At 32.3% G+C, this 13,906-nt stretch overlaps 1 long non-coding RNA gene across 1 annotated transcript; it reads right to left on the bottom strand.

Moving 5' to 3' along the window:
• Nucleotides 1–11,573: 11,573 nt before the first annotated feature.
• LOC127734724 (uncharacterized) lies at nucleotides 11,574–13,255 on the bottom strand. Its single transcript, XR_007997718.1, has 3 exons — nucleotides 13,185–13,255; nucleotides 12,248–12,434; nucleotides 11,574–11,730 (listed from the first exon to the last, which is right to left on the bottom strand). It is a non-coding gene; the product is annotated as an uncharacterized LOC127734724 (long non-coding RNA).
• Nucleotides 13,256–13,906: the final 651 nt, after the last annotated feature.

The following is a 13,906-nucleotide window of genomic DNA, read 5'->3' as shown; positions in this document are numbered from 1 at the left end:
ACATATAAATGAACTAAATTTTAAAAAAAATACTGGACTAACAAAGGCCAGAGGCTCCTGACTTGGGGACAGGCGCAAAAATGCGGCGGGGTTAAACATGTTTTGTGAGATCTCAACCCTCCCCCTATACCTCTAGCCAATGTATAATAAAGAAACACATAGCAATACGCACAGTAAAACTCAGTTTAAAAGAAGTCAGAATAGGTAACAAAAGAAACTAAGCAAAATGACAATGATACATAAATTAACAAAGGACTACTAGCAGTTACTGACATGCCAGCTCCAGACCTCAATTAAACTAATTGAAAAAAGATTATGTCTTCATCATATGAAAATCAAGTACAATCCCTCCCGTTACGGGTTTAGTATCATACCATCATAAAATATATGAGAAGAACATAACCCGTATCATGCCAACAACTGGTTTTAGAATAAATGTGTTTATTTCCGATGCAAAGACCCTATGAGTGAATCAATATTAATACCAAAATATGCATTCCTTAATGACTTGACAACAGTATCGTAACTATATCCTTTCCGAATAAGTCTGTTTAAAGGTTTGGTTAGCTTTTGAGCTGAGTGCCGACATTTTTGTGCTTTGTGAAGAATATTACCATAAAATATTGGATGTGAAATACCTGAACGAAGATGTCTGCATGTTGATTTATATTTACGAATGATGTCCTTGTACCGATGATAAAATTTAGTAAATGTTTTGACTAGTTTGTGATATCGAAAACCCTGGTGTAATAATTTTTCAGTAATACAGAGATTTCTTTCGTTGAAATCAAATACGTTGTTACATACACGAGCGAATCGAACAAGTTGAGATATATAAACACCATAAGATGGCGACAAGGGAACGTCACCATCCAAAAATGGATAATTAACAATAGGAAATGAAAAATCATCTCTTTTATCATAAATTTTGGTATTAAGCTTCCCTTTCATGAAAGATAAAGATATCAAGATCCAGGAAAGGGCAGTGTTCATTGTTAGTATTAGCTTTATTTAAAGTCAGTTCGGCAGGATAAATCTCTTTAGTGTACATAATCAAGTCGTTATTATTGAGAGCCAATATATCATCTAAATATCTAAAAGTGTTCTTAAATTTTTGAATCAGATGTTGTTTCGATGGGTCTTTGCTGATTTTAGTCATAAATTGTAACTCATAACAATACAGAAACAGGTCCGCAATAAGTGTTGCACAGTTAGTCCCCATGGGAATTCCGATAACCGGACGATAGACAGAATCTCCATAGCGAACAAAAATGTTATCTAGTAAAAATTTAAGAGCAGTTATAGTATCAAAGAAGGTCCAATTGACATAGTTCTTTTGTTTGTTGTTAATAAAAAATGACCTAAAAGAGTTTGAACATATATATTCGCATTCCGACTTTTTTAAATGCCCATTTAATCAGGTGTGTGAATTTTTTCTTAATAAGATTCATGTCTGTCTGGAATGTTTCATCTGACTGTGACTTCCATTTCATTGAATTTTGATAATGTTAAGTTTATTTGATGCTTGTAGTAGAACCTTTATATTACACACTTAATGATAAGTAAAACAGGGGGGACATTTCAGCGTGTGCACTCTTGTTGTTAATGAGATTATCTTCCCCATCATATTCCATTATGCATATCATCAGATAGTGTTCTACAATGTGTAAAGTTTTATCAATATACGTCTAGTTCATTTAGGAGGAGTTTAACTTACAAGGCACATAGACAGACAGGCAGGGTGATTCCTACATACTCCCACAAAATTTTGCGTGCAATGGGTATAATAAACCTAAGCTTAAACTTATGTACAGTTACCTTATTTTCTCCTATTTACACTATAGACGCATGATATATATATATATATATATATTGACAAGTCTAAATTGAAAACAACGTTCAAACCTATGATTGCGTTGGATAAAAACCGCAATTTTTATACGTGTGCATGTAAAACAAATTTCTTGGTAGAGGGGTCTAAATACAGCACGTACCTTGACCTATAATGGTTTACTTTTATAAATTGTTACTTGGATGGAGAGTTGTCTCATTGGCACTCATACCACATCTTCCTATATCTACTAACAACATTTTCCAAAAGACCAAAAAGTGAAAAATATATTTTAACAAAACGCATTTGACTAACAGGTCGAACAACTGATGTTCTTAAACCCTGCTGACTGCCATTGGCGATTGCCAAATATAAATTGATCACCAGATGTAACATAGATCTTAATTATTAATTTAATACCAAACAGAAAACAATAAACTTGCGGAAAAGATGGTATATCGCAAACATGAGGTGCAAAATTTTGTACACCATATCCGGATTTCGACAATTAATGTCTCTTCAGTGATGTTAGGGATCGAAACGGTATTTGGAAGGCCATATAATTTACCTCAATTTAGGAGACTCTTGAAATTTAAAAGAGTTGAAATAGGATGAACGGATCATATAAACCCGAAGGAAAATATAATACAGGCCCAAACGATATATTGATATATTCATAACGATTTTATACTGTCAATACTGGTATAATAAAACTCAAACAAAAAACTAATTGAAATTTTTTTTTTTATTACTATATATATATAAAAATATTAATTTTCGCGAACCATTTAGGTCACGGAAATTCCATTTTTTGCCATCAGTAAGGAGAGTTGTACAAATAATGTGAATACACAGAACCCCGATCCAATTCATCTTTGGCTAAAAATATTTATCATTTTCTGTTTTATATCTCCTAACATCATTCCATTTTTCTCTAATTTCGATTAAAATATGCCAAAACCTGCAGTAAAAATAGATGTATGCCCCAAATAAACATTCCCCGATTGGTTGAACTACTATGGCGTCGATGTAAAGCAACGAAAGCCTCGATGTAAAGGAACGCAAGCCTCGATGTAAAGCACACGCTTCCCAAGAGTAAGGAGAGTTGTACAAATAATGTGAATTCACAGACCCCCGATCCAATTTATCTTTTGCTAAAAGTGTTCATCATTTTCTGTTCTGTATCTACCAACAACATTCCATTTTTCTATAATCCCGATTTAAACATGTCGAAACCTGCAGTAAAAATAGATGTATGCCCCAAGTAAACATTCCCCGATTGGTTGAAAAGCTGTGGCCTCGATCTAAAGCAACGCAAGCACACGCAAAAATTTCCGTTGAAATGTTGAACTTCGACCCCGAGCCGATTCACATAGAGATTTTCTTGCGCTCAAATGTAATTCTAAGTGAAGTATACTGGTAAAGTAAAATTATGTTCTTTTACAGAAATATTTACACATTTTATTATTAATGTATTGTCATGCTTCTGCATATTTACGCTGAGCTTTAGTTAAATATAATTCTATACAAATTTTGTTACGTCAAGCATTAAGAATAAGAATATATTTCGCGTCTAAACAAGAAAATAATCTGTGTCACCAAATAAGTTTATCAGCATCTTTCTGAAATTTTCCAACAGAAAATTGCGTTAATTATAGAGAAATTTTGGTGAGTATTACTTATTAATGTTAAGGTTCTCCAGAGGTGGTTCTCTACACCTTCTTGGCGGTCAATTTAACCCCTTTTATCAATTATCCCCGATGGCGATGACACCCAGTCGATTTGTGTCATGAGTGAAAATCTTATCTATTTGATGAAATAACTTCTTCATTAACTGTACATGCAATATTTTTGTAGTTTTTTTATAACCGTGCACATTCCCATTGCATGTCCGCAAGATAAATGGGTTATGCATTTGTGAATAGTGTAAGTACAGTAATATTGTGTAATAAAAATTTGTGACGGTCAGTGCGTGATCACGTGACATTATTGTTTGTAAACAAACGGGCTCCCCATGTAACACGTGTCGGAACTATCCATACAAGGTGCAATCAATCTTTTATTTCACTATTTGATGATATTTTTGTGTCTGTTTGTAGGTTTTGCAGATCATATCATCGACAGATGTCATAGTGTAGTTTCATAGGTAAAAAAGTACCATGATTGTTCCTGTTCAGTAGTTGTGAATTTTTTTTTATAGAATTAGAAGGTAATTCTACATTAGTCATTATTTGAATTAAGTCTGAAAAAAAATGACTCAACTCTCTGTGTAATTTTTCCCCAATTTTTGAAACATGCATACATTTTTGTAATTTAAAGAGCATTTGCTTCCCTTCAACCCTCCCCCCTTACAAATTGCCCAAAACTCATACTCGTAGTCCGAGATTACTCTGGTGTCCAACATCTGTTTTTGCGATTCCGGCATTTTAACTCTTTATTTTCAAATTGAACACACTCGGCCATTCAGCTTATTTGCATCATAAATGAACGAGGTGTTAGATTATGTTTTCCTATTGAATTTGAATAAGGGTCATTTTCATAAATCAGCTCTCATACATGTAATGCATTGTAAATTACTTTTTCTGTTGGTCATGTCACAATCTTTTAAAGTTAAAGTATAAATGCCAGTATTGATGTGTCGATGTGAAAACTGTCCAAATATGAGAAAATAGCGGGTGGCAGGTCGATTAAACTTACTTTAATGAAGAGAAAAATGAACTAATTGAGGCTCGATTTATATAGATTATGTTTTCCTATGGAGTATGGGTCATTTGCATAAATCAGTTCCCATAATGTTGGTCATGTGACATTCTTATAAAGTGAAAGTTAAAATGAGGGTGGTAATGGGGGTACCTTCATGACGAATAACGGTAATTTTTGGTGCATGACGATAAAATACTTTCTTCAAGACGATAAAATAATAGACAGATTTTGACGAATCACGTTAATTTTTCCCCAAAAATAACGGTAACGATTATTATTTGAGACCTCTGACGAATCACGATAAGGATATGTTGACGAATCACGGTAAAATGTTAACCAATTTGATGCTAACGGTAATCGAAAATGACTGTTTGACGCCTGACGGTAAAAGGGCATTCATACCCTCTAAAATGCCAGTATTGATGGGTCAATGTGAAAACTGTCCAAATATGAGAAGATAACCGGTGGCAGGTTGATCAAACTTGCTTAAATGAAGAGAAAAATGAATAAATTGAGGCTTGATTTATATGAATCCAGTCGCCTCCACTTCGGATAGGCAAATATCATCTATCTGATATGGGACCAGCTGAAGTCCCACTGCCCTAGCTGGTGTCGCAAAACAGTCGTTGGAGGTTAGAGTAATCTCCGACTACAAAACTCAATTCCAATGACAAAAATGCCCTAATCTTAAATTGAAAGCATTGGAAAAGTAAACTGTAAACTATAATTTTGACAATGACCACAATTTGTTTTAGTTCAATGTACATGTAATAATATGTGGGATAATACATGAACTTAATACTGCTTCAAGGTTAAACAGGTTTGTCATTGTAAAAATAAAATAATTTGTTTGCTAACTTAGGGAGCTACCATTTGATTTTTTAGGGGGGGGTCTAGGATGAAATTTGAAAAAAGGCAGGTTGAGACAATATGAAAAAAAAAAGGCAGGATGACAATTTATGTAAACAAGTCGGGATAAACTAACAGAAAAAAAGGCAGGGCAAAAAAGAGTGAAAAATAAAAAGGCAGGACAGATTACATCTTGAACTAAAAAAAAAAGGCAGGAAAAAAAATTTTCATCCTAGCCCCCCCCTACCCCCCCCCCCCCCCCTTTTTTCCCCCATAAAAATGGAAAGGAAGCTCCCTTATAGTGTTGGCCTGGAATGGTACCCTGATGTTTTCATACGCCTGTTCATGAGAAATATTATGGTATGCCTTTGTCTGTCGGTCTGCCCTGATCTGTCTGTTTCTAGCATGTTGTTCACTAACTCAGAAATATTTTCACCAATTTGCATGAAACTCTGGTGAATTGATTATATCTACTGACGTGAGCTCCTTTTTAGATTTTTAGGAATTTTATAACATACATTTTCAAAATGTGAGGTTTTATTCATTAAAAAAGGGGGATTTTCATGTTAACGCCCATTAACTCTAAAAATGCTTTGTTCACCAACTCTTCAACGCTTCCACCAATTTGCATGAAACTGTTGTGAATTGATTATTTTATAAATTTTAGGTTTCCCGTTTCAGAGTTATATGTGATTGTATTTATGTATTGATGTGAGCTCCCTTTAGATTGTTTTGGAATTTTTGAATTTACATTATCCAGTTACAATGTAAGGGGTTTTATTCATTCAAAAAGGGGGATTTCCATGTTTTCGGACATTAACTTGAAAATGCTTTAAGCAGTTGTTATTTGTCATGAAACTTAGGTTAATTGTTTATATATATCTATTGATGCAAGCTCCCTTTCAATTTAATAAATTGTGGGATTTTATTCGTAAAAAAGGATGGCTTTCCCAGTTTGCAGATTAAATTCAAAAGTTTGTACATGCACTTCTCTGGCATGTTTCAGTAAATGTGTAAATTATAACTGACATAACTAACTTTGACAATGACCACATATTTTTAAGTTCAATGTACATGAAATATACAAGGTAATGCATGTAGACTCGATACTGCTGCAAGGTTATACAGGGTTGTCAATGAAAAAAAAAAAAATTTGTTTGCCAACTTTAGTGTTTCTTTCAGAAGGTTTTGGTGTGGTATGACACCCTGTCATTTTTATACGCTCGTTTACGGGACGTACTATGGTATACCGTTGTCCGTCGTCAACATGTCGGACATTAACTCAAAACCGCTTTAACCAATTTGCATAAAACTTTGGTGAATTGTTTATATCTATTGACATGAGCTCCCTTTCGTTTTTTATAAATTTTAGATTTTACGTTTCTGAGTTGTGGGGTTTTATTCATTAAAAAAAGGGGGATTTTCCAGTTTTCAGACAATAAAAGCTTTCACCAACATGCAAGAAATTGTGGTGAATTGTTTATATCTATTGACATGAGTTCCCTTTCGATTTTTATATATTTTAGATTTTACATTTCTGAGTTGCAGGGTTTTATTCATGAAAAAAGGGGGGATTTTCCAGTTTCGGACAAAAATCAAAAATGCTTTCAGCAGTTCGTATGAAACTTTGGTGAATTGTTTATATCTATATTGATGTAAGCTCCGTTTAAAATTTTATAAATTTTACATTTTACATTTCTGAGTTATGGGGTTTTATTCATTAAAAAAGGGGTGATTTTCCAGTTTTCGGACAATAGCTCAAAAATGCTGTCAGCAATTCTCATGAAACTTAAGTGAATTGTTTATATCTATTGATGCAAGCTCCCTTTACAGTTTCATAAATTTCTAATATGACTGGGAATTAATTGAACTTTATTTGTTTATAGTCTGACGACAGATTTACTAAGTATTGCGCAACAGCACAGTGTATTGCACAACAGCAAGAAATCTTTAATTTCATCACGTTCTAATGAAGTAACAAGCTTATTTTGCCGAAAGTTAGAATGATTTGATCTACAATTGAGTAACAAGTACCAGAAGTGATAAAAAAATTGTCTTTATGAAAATAACATGCAACCAACTTTAAAATCAATGCTTTAACCTCCTAAAGAAAATAAATTGTTTACGTCTTTGAATTTCTTTACTTTCAATTGAAAAATTGCTGTTTCATCGACTTGGTAAATGTTGAATATTGCCGATGACGAAAGCGACTGAAAGTGAGTATCGTAAACAACAGGGCGACTAGATTTCGCTTTTGAAGGTCGGTCAAAGCGAAGTGGCGACCGGGGAAAGCGACTTTGTCGCCCCAGTAGCATGGTAACGTGAGCCCTGCACAATGCTTATTACTTTAAAACACAGTCCTGTAATATTTTTTATTCTACTTTGAATATTGCCTGCTTATTTCAGCAACTATTCTTACAAAACAATCCTCTATTTATCCTAGGTGTTGCACTCAGTATTGTTGATTATATTTATATGTATAGGTAGTAAAGTGAATGCAACCCCCTTTTTGAAGGTAGGTAACAGTTAACAAACTTTATCACTTATCAGTAGTTTAGAATGGTTTAAAAAAAGATCTAATAGATGTTACATGCATTTATTTATAATGCCTTCCTCTCAAAAAGTTTGCATGTGTTTTAAAGTGGTTATTTAGCAATGTAATTTTTTCCTTAAGTATTAACATTAATTTGGAAGTAAGTTAAAGGATTTCAGTTAACCAAATAATTTGGAAGTAAGTTAAAGGATTTCAGTTAACCAAAATTATTTCACGCCTAATTTATATAAACAAATCCCACGTCCATATATAACATGTACAACAATAAAACATCAAACATTAACCCACGCCAAACTGGATGTTATTGAAAGACATCTAGAGGTCAATATACAGTCTCGAACAAAAGACAAAATGAGGAAAAATATAGCAAATTTTTGAGAATTATTATTGCATGTATATTTGCAATATTTAAAATGCATAGTTTAAAATCTTTTGAGTTTTAGGTTCCACCTACCATTTTAGAAAACTGGGATTTCATTGCAGCTAGTCTATTAGATAACATTTTATAGTTTTGAATGTTTCTTCATCAGTTAACTAAAATTAGGTGGAGGTATGTTCTTATTTCTGACAGAGGGGTACTCAACCTATATCAATTTGTGCATGAAGCGATTGATAGTTGCTATATACATGATATACTGAATAATTTTACCACAAATTTGTGAAAGTTTTAACCGGTGTATATACTTAAAATATGTTAATAAAGTTCATGTCTTTTTCAGGACTTCTGATTCAACCATGTAGTATGGCATGTTTGTGAGATATGGTTTTGGCCAGTAGGATGTTCATGAAGGACCTGTAGTACAAAGTATATCACTGGATTGAGCTCATTGTCTAAGTGTATTATTAAAGTGCTTTGCTTTGAGCTCAGTTCATTGTTATGCAATTCATTCTTTGTGAAATAAAGATTTGACAGACAACTCTCATGTACAAGGAATTGTCAAAGTAGTATCCATTCTATGAACAATGTAAGTAATAGGGAGATAAAAGCATTTTATTTAGATTTGAACCAAACATTTTTTGTCCATTAGCCAAACTAAAAAAAAGAAGCACAAATTCACCAAACAATGCTGCTGGCGCTACTAGCAATATGTTGCTAGGTTCTTTTGTTACACTTTATTATGCCCCAGCCGTATCGGAGGGGGCATTAAGTTTTACCCTTGTCCGTCTGTACGTACGTATGTCCCAAAATTGGTTTCCGTTCTCTAACTTTAGTTTGCCTCAACCAAATGTTATGAAACTTATACACAATGCTTATTACCACAAAACACAGATCAAGTTTGAATTTTGGTGGCGTCACTTTTACCGTTCTAGAGTTAAGCCCCTTTACAAATGGAAAATTGCTGAATTTATCATTTCCGTTCTCTAACTTTAGTTTGCCTCAACCAAATGTTATGAAACTTATACATAATGCTTATTACCACAAAACACAGATCCAGTTTGAATTTTGGTTTCGTAACTTTTACCGTTCTAGAGTTATGCCCCATTACAAATGGAAAAATTGCTGAATTTTTCGTTTCTGTTCTCTAACTTTAGTTTGCCTCAACCAACTGTTATGAAACTTATACACAATGCTTATTACCACAAAACACAGATCAAGTATGAATTTTGGTGGCGTCACATTTACCGGTCTAGAGTTATGACCCTTTACAAATGGAAAAATTGCTGAATTTTTCATTTCCGTTCTCTAATTTTAGTTTGCCTCAACCAAATGTTATGAAACTTATACACAATGCTTATTACCACAAAACACAGATCAAGTTTGAATTTTGGTGGCGTCACTTCAATCATTCTAGAGTTATGCCCCTTAAGAAATGGAAAAATTTCAAAATTTTTATTTTCTTCTAAATATCAAGTAATTTTTTAATTGGAGTTATCTTCCTTTGTCCATGATTATAGTTGAATCAGCTACAATCAATGCTTTATACAATGCAATGTTTAATTTTTACTTCCACTGATAAAACACAAATCAAGTTGAATTTGGGTAGTGTCACTTTAATCATTATTGAGTTATGCCCCTTTATAAATTGAAAGATTGCAAAATTTTTAGTTTCCATTCTGTAACTTAAGTTTGCCCCAACTAAACATTATGAAACCTATACACAATATTCATTACCACAAAACTAAGATCAAGTACAAATTTTTTGTTTCCGTTTTCTAACTTTAGTTTGCCTCAACCAAATGTTATGAAACTTATACACAATGCTTATTACTTCATAATACAGATTAAGTACGAAATTTGGTGGCAACACTTTTACCATTCTTGAGTTATGTCCCTTTATAAACATTAAAATTGCTGAATTTTTCGTTTCCGTTCTCTAACTTCCAAATGTTATAAAACTTATACACAACCGTTATAGAGTTATAATTATTTATTGCGTGTTTACAAATAGAAATTGCTGAATTTTTAGTTTCTGTTCTCTACTTAAGTTAGCCTCAACCAAATGTTATGAGACTTGCACACAATGCTTATTACCACAAAACTAGGATGAAGTTCAAATTTGGGTAGCGTCACTTTTACCACTTCAGTTATGTCCCTTTATAACTATATGATATGCAAGTGGGGGCATCACATGTGGACACTATCCACATTATTTTTTTTTTACATCTGTACTGCCTACTGGTGACTCAGTTCTGAGTGTAAATGGTCATTCAGTATTTTAAGAAAAAGATCAGAATTTATAAGGCCTATCTGGCCTAATTGATTTGTAAAATATATTTCATTGTACATGTTCAACATTTATCATTCATTTGTTTATTTCTTAATTTGTGTGAATTAACAGTAAATGTTAGTTACTACACTTTCATACCATAACAAAACTGCCTTACTGTATTGGTATCACTTATATTTGTATCCATATAACAAAAAAACTGAAAAGAGAATACTTTTGCAATAGCTTTTTCATATTGAATACTAAAACTTTTTAGATATTTAGAAATATTAAGTAGATGTTCATAATATCCACTTGACATTTTATCATGTGACTTCTGTAGTTAGTTATGAGTCTTTGAAGCATGCTCACAAAGGTTCTTTTGTTGATATCATTTTCATACTGGTCAAAACTTTTTTTTTGCTTTGACCAGCTTTGGAGGAGATATTTTCAAAGAATTAATAAAAAATAACACAGAAATTCACTTTCTAGCTCATCTAGCCCCAATCATCATGTCAGGCATTGTCATTACTAAAAAACATTAAATGTCTTCTAAACTGAGAAACAATTTCCACATTTAACCGAAATCTTTTATTTATGATACTGACAATCCCCCACAAAGTAATATAAATAGAACCATACAAATAGTAAGCAAATACATGTTCTCAGATACCATCTCCCATATAAAAAAAATCACAGTAAGAAAAAAATGAACCTATTATGTGTTCCTCTCCTAGCTACAATATGTATCCAAAATCAAAGATGCGGAACATATATATTCTATCATAATCATTTGGTAATTAATGCAATTAGTATCTGTTGAACATAAAAAACTAAATATTACATAAACAACACCCCTAATGCTCATGTTGGTTGTCATTGTGCAACACAGTTAATACATAGAAAACATAAAATATAGAACTCCTTATGTCATATAAAACACTGTCAAACATCCAATCATACTGTCCACACTGATCTGTGTCCACACTTGTTTAATACAAAAAATAAATATCTTGAATTTAACATATGACTAGATCTAGATGATGAATGAGTCTGTGCAGTGATGGAGACCATAGAATACTTGGCAAGATGATCCATGAAAATGAATTCTTATTTATTCTGTGGAATCTTCGTTATCCATTAACCTTCAAATAAAAGAAATCAATATCATTCTTTATACATCAGTAAAGATTAATCTTCACTAGAACTGGATAAAATACATTCAACTTTTACTCCAACCGTAGCCATAATAGTTCCTTCAAATTCTTAAAGTGACAGTTTTGTTGATTTCACGCCTTGTATGCATACATATTATATATCCACTTCAGCGTGTACTATATACATCTGTACTTTTCTGTTAAAAAAGTTATTTTACAATTTGAATGGCTGTTTCATGCTGTGGTGGTGTTGGAAAGCCACAGTCTTGTTAGTAAGAGTTAGTAGCCTGGGATCCTGGCTCACTGCTCGAAAGTAGACGGAAGTATTAGATTGGGACAGGATGCCAGGCTATAAGAGTTAGACGCAGTATGCTATTCTGTCCATTATAATTTTTTTCAGTCACATCAAATATTGATAATTTAACAGTAAATAATTTGATAATGGGATCCAGAACATGTAACTAAGTTATTTATATCTTATGGAGAAAAAAAAATAACAGCTTACCATTTATAACATACACTGGGTCTATATCATCAAGATCGCCGGTATAAATGATGGGTCTAGGAGCATATGATCTGTAATATCTTGGTGTATAGTATCTTCTATATATTACATAAGCATCAGTCAGTGAGACCACAAACAAAACCAATAGAACCAGCATACACAGTCTCCTCACCATCGTCATGATGTGCTGTCAAATAAAATTACTAGTAATTAAATACATGAAGCACTGAGTGTTGGTTCCATGCATTTAAAACGACGATTATCAGTTTAAACACGGGTTAGGGCCCATGGTATGGAACTTTATAATAGATTTTGCATAGTTCTTAAATAGAAATTTGAAATCCTCTTGACAAAACAAAAAAAATGTGCATGTTTGTTTCTATATAAAACTGCACTTCCATCAAACATTGAATCAAAATAAATCAGTTTCCCTAAAAATCTTGAAATTACATAGATCAACAACATATTTAATTTTTAAGATAAATCTATGGACTTGAAATTGGAGATTTGATGATTTTAAGAAAATTTAAAAACGTTTCGCCCATTTTTTGTGCTTTTTATACAAATATTCATCTATTTTGAAATAATTCAATCAAGATTATTTCTGGAAATAAAGGAGGTAAATGTATACTATTATCGATTTTAGGTTGAGTGCAACGAGCCAAAGTTGTGTATTAAAATTTTTACCAAAATCTGTGACAGCCAATTTTTTATACCTGGACCTAGAACATGTTTCAATTAAGAATAAAACTAAATATTAAAAGATTAGTATCATTTACAAAAGTGTAAAATGTGTGCAGAAATTCCTAATCATAATATAAGCTGAATGAAATATGTAGATTAGGTATAAGGTATTTTTCTGTGTGCCAAAAAAAAAACCCATTACATAACGATTGAAATAACAAAAGTTAATATGATACAGATAAATAATACTTACATTGAAATGCGTGCGCTTGTAAGTCCTTTGAATATTTTGATCAAACATGCAATGGTCAATCTCCTTTTATATGATTGATCAAATGACCTATGACTCATATTTATCTAATTAGTTTTTGTAATTAATTATTGTCAGACAAATAAATGTCAAGATGGTCATTTGACAAACAATAAATCGTTACCTTGTTTATTTCGCCAATCTATCTGATTGGCTAATATAATGAGAGTAGAATGTTAGATATTTGTATTTCCTAAAACTGGAATAATATTGTCTGTGTACTTGCATGATGATATGTTGTTTTTTTCTCACCGGACACGAATGATAAGAAGATTGTTAGTTTTTTTTTATATATTTTTTGATTCGTTTCCTTTATTTTACTAAAAATACAACTTTTTACATTGAAGGTTAAACCAAATACACTGCGATCTGCAATTTCCATAGGCATACCAGAGACATATGTGTATATGTTAGCGGCAATAAGTGAAATTAGGCATTACGCTTAAATCCTAGGATTTAAACTTTAATCCTGAAATTATGTCCAGGCATTAATGTTAATGCCTAAAATGAAAATGAGAGTAAATAAAAAGAAATGTATTCAAAGTTAAAATACATTGTGTACATGATAAAATAATAAGAACTGAAGTTTGGAGTGTGCAAATTATACGCAATTAACAATGATTCTATCCAACTATAAAAACATTAACATCGGAGTCAGAGTTTTA

The sequence above is a fragment of the Mytilus californianus genome, unplaced genomic scaffold, assembly GCF_021869535.1.
Source record: "Mytilus californianus isolate M0D057914Y unplaced genomic scaffold, xbMytCali1.0.p SCAF_3, whole genome shotgun sequence".
NCBI classification, from domain to species: Eukaryota; Metazoa; Mollusca; class Bivalvia; order Mytilida; family Mytilidae; genus Mytilus; species Mytilus californianus.
Note: the sequence above shows the minus strand (reverse complement) of the source record. Positions and strands in the feature narration are given on the sequence as shown.